The sequence below is a fragment of the Bombus affinis genome, unplaced genomic scaffold (genome assembly GCF_024516045.1).
Source record: "Bombus affinis isolate iyBomAffi1 unplaced genomic scaffold, iyBomAffi1.2 ctg00000835.1, whole genome shotgun sequence".
NCBI lineage: Eukaryota > Metazoa > Arthropoda > Insecta > Hymenoptera > Apidae > Bombus > Bombus affinis.
Window position 1 is genome coordinate 5,001 of NW_026109386.1, and position 7,500 is coordinate 12,500.

A 7,500-nucleotide genomic window follows, 5' to 3' on the forward strand; every position below is an offset into this window, starting at 1 on the left:
GTTCCTTTCGAAATAATTCCTCAAAAAGCGTTACGAGGTATGCAAATTTTTATAGAAACCGTTATTGTTCGACGTCGTCTAGCCGAACGTAACGGTTTCTTTTTATTTTTTTAAAAAATTTTTTTCCACCGGACCTAGCTGACTGGGACGTTGGAACTTTGAAATTTCTCTCGTCCCGGTACGAAAAGGCCGAACGTTCCTTTCGAAATAATTTCTCAAAAAGCGTTACGAGGTATGGAAATTTTTATAGAAACCGTTATTGTTCGACGTCGTCTAGCCAAACGTAACGGTTTCTTTTTATTTTTTTAAAAAATTTTTTTCCACCGGACCTAGCTGACTGGGACGTTGGAACTTTGAAATTTCTCTCGTCCAGGTACGAAAAGGCCGAACGTTCCTTTCGAAATAATTCCTCAAAAAGCGTTACGAGGTATGGAAATTTTTATAGAAATCGTTATTGTTCGACGCCGTCTAGCCGAACGTAACGGTTTCTTTTTATTTTTTTTTTAAATTTTTTCCACCGGACCTAGCTGACTGGGACGTTGGCACTTTGAATTGTTTCGCACTGCTCCAAAAGTGCCGAAAGTACCGAAAGTTCCTTTCGCATTAATTCCATAATAAGCGTTATAAGGTACGTATATTCTGGCATAAATCGATATATTCTAATTAAATACATCGGGATTAAGCGTTAATTTTGTTCTTGAAACGTTCTAAAAAGTTTCGAATTGCACATTGGGACATGGAAAAATTTCCGTATCGAACACGTTTTTTCGAGTTATCTCGCTTAAAAGTGTTACAAGGTAGGAATATTTTTGCACAAATGGACGTATCTCGACGTTTTACGTCGGGATTAAGCGTTTATTTGGTCGCTGGAACGTTTTCTAGAAACGGAACTATGCGACGGGACGTTGGGACTTTGAAGAAGTTCGGCCGGTGCGAAAAGTCCGAAATGGTTATTTCGAGTTATTTCGTTAAAAAGCGTTATAAGGTATAATTTTTTTGACAGGGATCGTTATATCTCTATTAAATACAATCGGATTAAACATTTTTGTCGAATTTTTTGAAAAATTAGCTTCCGTCGGACTGATACGACTGGGATATTTTTGCAATTTTTTCGTTAATTAATGTTACAAGGTATATATCTTTTTACATATTTCGTGTTATTTTAACGTGTTTTAATCGATTATAAAGTTATTTTTCGTCCATAGTCGATAAAACTGTATGTTTACTGATGCAATTTTTCGGTGAAAAAAAAAATTAATTTTTTGGTAAAAATGCATTTATAATATGTTAATAATGCTTGTGGTAAAATATTTCGATGGTTGGATATCGCCTTTATATAGTAGTTATTGAACGTGCGAGCGACTAAGTTCCAGCGTCCCTTCCGAACGGTACGTTGCTACGGAGGTTTTGCACCATAAGCGCGCGGCCGCTAGCCCGACCGGCGCCGGCCTTCCGGCCGGCCCCTTGGTATCTATAAGAGAAGCGTCGAGCCGGACGGTTCGGTCGGAACAGCGCTGGGCGCGTGGCTATTCTACGGCCTCGGTTGAGAATTCAGTCACCGCTCCTCGAGTCTTAGTGTATTTTACGCTATTTCTCGACTGTTCCTCCGTTCTCGTACTGGTTTTTTCTCTACACTGCTGCGCCGCGGGTCGAAGTCTAGGACGTAATGACCGTTAACGTGGCAAGCTTCCCCTTAGTCGGGAAGCTGGTGACCTGTGTGCACGTATTTGACAAAAGTTGGATGCGTGTGTGCTTGTACTTACGGAGTAGCCATTCTTGCAGAGACCATCGGTTGTAAGCTATTTGTAGCTGCACGATGGTCCTTTTGGCGTTCTGTAGAGTGCGTTATCTTCTGGTAACGCGTCTCTACAGAGGTGTTGAAGCTTATAAAAGAATATTCTTACGGTATGTCCAGCATGCGTATACGTGCTTTACCGCTAAGTTATATTCTACGAGAGAAGTTGGAGGAGAAAAGTTACAAACAGAAATAATTCTGTGAAGTATGAATCTTTGTATCGATATATGATGGTGAGAGAGGAGGAGAATTAAAGTGGCTGAGTGACGTTGTTACTGAACCATGGAACGTTGCTCTCTAAGTCATATTACATATATATATAAAATGAAAAGTCTCGTCGTACGGTGCTTACGTCCCACCTACGACACAGAGAGAACTTTTAAACGAAAATGCTGGTTTTTGGGAATATATTATAAGATCCCTGGTTGATCCTGCCAGTAGTCATATGCTTGTCTCAAAGATTAAGCCATGCATGTCTCAGTACATGCCGCATTAAGGTGAAACCGCGAATGGCTCATTAAATCAGTTATGGTTTCTTAGATCATACCTACATTTACTTGGATAACTGTGGTAATTCTAGAGCTAATACATGCAAACAGATTCCGACCAGAGATGGTAGGAATGCTTTTATTAGATCAAAACCAATCGGTGGCGGATGGCTCGTCTGTCCGTCCATCGTTTGTTTTGGTGACTCTGAATAACTTTGTGCTGATCGCATGGTCATCTAGCACCGGCGACGCATCTTTCAAATGTCTGCCTTATCAACTGTCGATGGTAGGTTCTGCGCCTACCATGGTTGTAACGGGTAACGGGGAATCAGGGTTCGATTCCGGAGAGGGAGCCTGAGAAACAGCTACCACATCCAAGGAAGGCAGCAGGCGCGCAAATTACCCACTCCCGGCACGGGGAGGTAGTGACGAAAAATAACGATACGGGACTCATCCGAGGCCCCGTAATCGGAATGAGTACACTTTAAATCCTTTAACGAGGACCAATTGGAGGGCAAGTCTGGTGCCAGCAGCCGCGGTAATTCCAGCTCCAATAGCGTATATTAAAGTTGTTGCGGTTAAAAAGCTCGTAGTTGAATCTGTGTGTCACAGTGTCGGTTCACCGCTCGCGGTGTTTAACTGGCATTATGTGGTACGTCCTATCGGTGGGCTTAGCTCCTCGCGGGCGGTCCAACTAATATCCCATCGCGGTGCTCTTCACTGAGTGTCGAGGTGGGCCGATACGTTTACTTTGAACAAATTAGAGTGCTTAAAGCAGGCTACCTTCGCCTGAATACTGTGTGCATGGAATAATGGAATAGGACCTCGGTTCTATTTTGTTGGTTTTCGGAGCCCCGAGGTAATGATTAATAGGGACAGATGGGGGCATTCGTATTGCGACGTTAGAGGTGAAATTCTTGGATCGTCGCAAGACGGACAGAAGCGAAAGCATTTGCCAAAAATGTTTTCATTAATCAAGAACGAAAGTTAGAGGTTCGAAGGCGATCAGATACCGCCCTAGTTCTAACCATAAACGATGCCAGCCAGCGATCCGCCGAAGTTCCTCCGATGACTCGGCGGGCAGCTTCCGGGAAACCAAAGCTTTTGGGTTCCGGGGGAAGTATGGTTGCAAAGCTGAAACTTAAAGGAATTGACGGAAGGGCACCACCAGGAGTGGAGCCTGCGGCTTAATTTGACTCAACACGGGAAACCTCACCAGGCCCGGACACCGGAAGGATTGACAGATTGATAGCTCTTTCTTGATTCGGTGGGTGGTGGTGCATGGCCGTTCTTAGTTGGTGGAGCGATTTGTCTGGTTAATTCCGATAACGAACGAGACTCTAGCCTGCTAAATAGACGTAACTTATGGTATCTCGAAGGCCCCCGGCTTCGGTCGGTGGGTTTTTACTACCAACGTACAAACAAATCTTCTTAGAGGAACAGGCGGCTTCTAGCCGCACGAGATTGAGCAATAACAGGTCTGTGATGCCCTTAGATGTTCTGGGCCGCACGCGCGCTACACTGAAGGAATCAGCGTGTTTTCCCTGGCCGAAAGGCCCGGGTAACCCGCTGAACCTCCTTCGTGCTAGGGATTGGGGCTTGCAATTATTCCCCATGAACGAGGAATTCCCAGTAAGCGCGAGTCATAAGCTCGCGTTGATTACGTCCCTGCCCTTTGTACACACCGCCCGTCGCTACTACCGATTGAATGATTTAGTGAGGTCTTCGGACTGGTGCGCGGCCAATGTGATAAGCATTGCCGATGTTACCGGGAAGATGACCAAACTTGATCATTTAGAGGAAGTAAAAGTCGTAACAAGGTTTCCGTAGGTGAACCTGCGGAAGGATCATTAACGATATAACACAAAAACTTAAAGAATTTGACTTGAACACTTGAAAAATACGAAACTGTATAAGTCGGTAAGGAGCCGTACTCCTCCTATATCGACGAACCAAAGTATATACGACGTATCAACAAGCTATATACTTTAACAAAGAACAGTTAAATTCGCCCGGAGCGTGGCTTACTCCGTTGGCAAAATGATGAAAAGACATAAGGAGGAGACGACCCTCCAGCTACGAAACTATATGAAGAGAAGGTGGCACTCTCTCTCGATCATCGGGATGAAGGGATACATATATATATATATATATATATATATACATACATAAACGAATTCGAGGCGCCTGCGTGAGGTCGTACACAGAAAGACCCGCCGTCTGCGAATATTATGATTTTATAATAAAACTATAAATGGGAACTTGAGCTTTCGAAAATTAAACTTTGACACGAATATCGAACGAAAAATTACGAATGGAAACCACCCGTAAAGAGAAATGAGATCGAGGCGCTTGCGTGAGGCCGTATACAGAAAGACCCGCCGCCACGATCTCGTATTTTTTTTTTTGCGTCGTGGAGACCGTACAAACGAATAACAAAATCTCTAAAGTGCCTCGTGTCGGAGAGATCATGCTCGCCTATTCTCTTCTATGTTTCGTGGTCTGTGTTGCGTTTGCTCTCCTCCTAGCAACGGGACATCGAAGACTCCTCTTTGGGATCGAACGAAGCGACTAAAACGAGTCGACGAGAGCGAAAGTACGAGTAGCGAGTCGCGCATGTAGAAAGGATACCGACATATCTTCGAAGGTTCTCTTCGAAGATCCATGGATACCTTATGCGCGTCGACCTTTCGTCTCTTTCACCGCTCTCGGTCGTTCTCGAAACGTGCTTCCTACCCATAGGGCGTGTGTTCTTCGTATGTCGTTTTGTTCGAAATAACGAAACCACTTGTAACATACTCGTGGATCGGGTAACCTAGAACGAAAACGCATTGCGTGGATGTTGGCCCGCTATGATAATGATGATGATGACGATGACTATGATGACGATGCGTAGCAACGATTCGTAACTAGTCTAGCCGAAGTTGGTTCAGAGGGGACCGCAGGCTGTCTACCCTCGATGTCGTGAGTCGGACACCCGTGCCGTCGCTAGAGTTTTTTCAAAGCTCGGCTTCTGGATATTGGGAAGAAAGACCGCTCGAGGACGACGGCTGCGCGTGCGTCCCATCGAATTTTTTTTTTTTATACCACCTGAACGACTAAAGTTTCGTCTAGTTCGTCGCATATAACCCGTTCAGAGGGGACCGCAGGCTGTCTATCCTCGTTGTCGTGAGTCGGACACCCGTGCCGTCGCTGAAGTTTTTTCAAAGCTCGGCTTCTGGATATTGGGAAGAAAGACCGCGCGAGGTAGATGGATGCGAGTCCCATCGAATTTTTTTATTTTTTAAAAAAAACAATCACCTGAACGGAGATGTGTTCTCTTTCGTCGATTTTTCACGCTTTGAGTCGTCGCGATCGCCATCCGTTCGGAGGAGATCGCCGACTTCGAAGCCTCGATGTCGTGAGTCGGACACCCGTGCCGTCGCTAGAGTTTTTTCAAAGCTCGGCTTCTGGATATTGGGAGGAAAGACCGCTCGAGGCCGAGGGTCGCGCGAGTCCCATCGAATCTTTACATCACCCGAACGATGGAGGCGCACGCTCTTTTTCTTGAATAATTGGACGAGAGGAATGCATATCGTATTATATATACACACACACACATATATATATATATGGGCTAGCCACCGTGCGTATTTCTTCGCGAGATCGTGTGCTGCACAGAGGATTCAGAATCGGGTGTTATATCCCCGTCGTTTCCTGACGAACGGAGCTTCGATCTCGATGGTTGTTATATATCATAATGTACTTTTCGCCCGGCCGGCGGACGCGCGTATCTTCGCGCGTTCGTCGGATTTCATTTTCGAACGTTTTCGTGTCGTCGATCTTCCGGCGACTTCTGCGCGTCCGATTCCCGTTGGTCGGTCGTGTCGGATCTCGGCTTCGCTCGAACCGAGTATTAAGAGTACATGGAGTACAAGAGTTTTAAAAAATATATGAAAAGATTACCCTGAACGGTGGATCACTTGGCTCGTGGGTCGATGAAGAACGCAGCTAATTGCGCGTCAACGTGTGAACTGCAGGACACATGAACATCGACATTTCGAACGCACATTGCGGTCCACGGATACAATTCCTGGACCACGCCTGGCTGAGGGTTGCTCACGTAAACCTAAGACTGCTTGCGTTGCGTGTCGTTCCTCTCTATCTGTCTCTCTCTGTCCCTTGGTGCCTTCGACAACCCGCCGTCGTTCTTACGATACGTAGAACGTTTCAGAGTCGGAGGAAGCGCACGAAGAAGGATACGAACAAGAGCGGACGCGAGAGAACGTACGCGACGTACGAGCGATTGTTGGACGCTCGTCGGCGTTCGTCGCGGTCGTGTCGAGACCGTGCAATTCGTACGCATGCTCGATATATAAACTATCGTGTTCACGGGAGACACTACGAAACTCTACCTCTGTCTCTCTCTGTCCCTTGGTGCCTTCGACAACCCGCCGTCGTTCTTACGATACGTAGAACGTTTCAGAGTCGGAGGAAGCGCACGAAGAAGGATACGAATAAGAGCGGAGAGAACCGTCACGGACCTGCGTGAGTGCTAGCGGCGTCGTGAGTCGTCCTTTCGTACGACCGCCCGCTTATGCACCGCTTCGTGTCGGTTATCGAATATATTATATATATATATATATATATATATATATATACGTAGTGTTGTCCTCGTGACCGATTTTTTTTTCATATCAGCAGATTTGCATACGTTTGCAGGTTTTCGATGAGCACGATGTCCGCGCCCCCGACGTCGTCTTAAATGAATATTATTTTGGCGAGACTGAGAGAAAGCAAATATGGGAACTCGGTCGAGAGAGGAGAGAAGGAGAACAGCCTCAGATAAAAGTAAACTTGGTAACGGTGCGGAATTTTGCCGTACAACCGTCTTTTCTTAAGACGTTTTACTCGAATAGCCCCAGGGATCTAATGCCCACTCCGTCTCTTCGTGCGTAGAGATATACTCTGCGCGAGCGACTGACAACGACGAGGACCGTCGCATCGATGGGTCGTCGTTGCGTTTAACATACTCTGTGCTTGTAATTTATCCCCGAAAGAGAGCCGTAGATCCGGGAACGCACACGTGATTTCTTCGAGCGCTGATGACTTAGGGAGATGATCCCCAGGCGTTGCGCGGAGATCGGAGAGTACGCGTTACTTGTATCGGGACGAATTTTCCCCGTCGTTCGCGTATCTCTCTGCCCGCCGGCCCTGGCCCAAAGCCACGTTCGTCGG

The 7,500-nt window shown here is 46.2% G+C and overlaps 2 non-coding genes across 2 annotated transcripts; both read left to right on the forward strand.

Moving 5' to 3' along the window:
* Nucleotides 1-2,213: 2,213 nt before the first annotated feature.
* Nucleotides 2,214-4,136, forward strand: LOC126928317 (small subunit ribosomal RNA). Its single transcript, XR_007716532.1, has one exon. It is a non-coding gene; the product is annotated as a small subunit ribosomal RNA (ribosomal RNA).
* Nucleotides 4,137-6,225: 2,089 nt separating this feature from the next.
* On the forward strand, nucleotides 6,226-6,380 carry LOC126928315 (5.8S ribosomal RNA). The gene has a single exon (XR_007716530.1). It is a non-coding gene; the product is annotated as a 5.8S ribosomal RNA (ribosomal RNA).
* The last annotated feature ends 1,120 nt before the right edge of the window (nucleotides 6,381-7,500 follow it).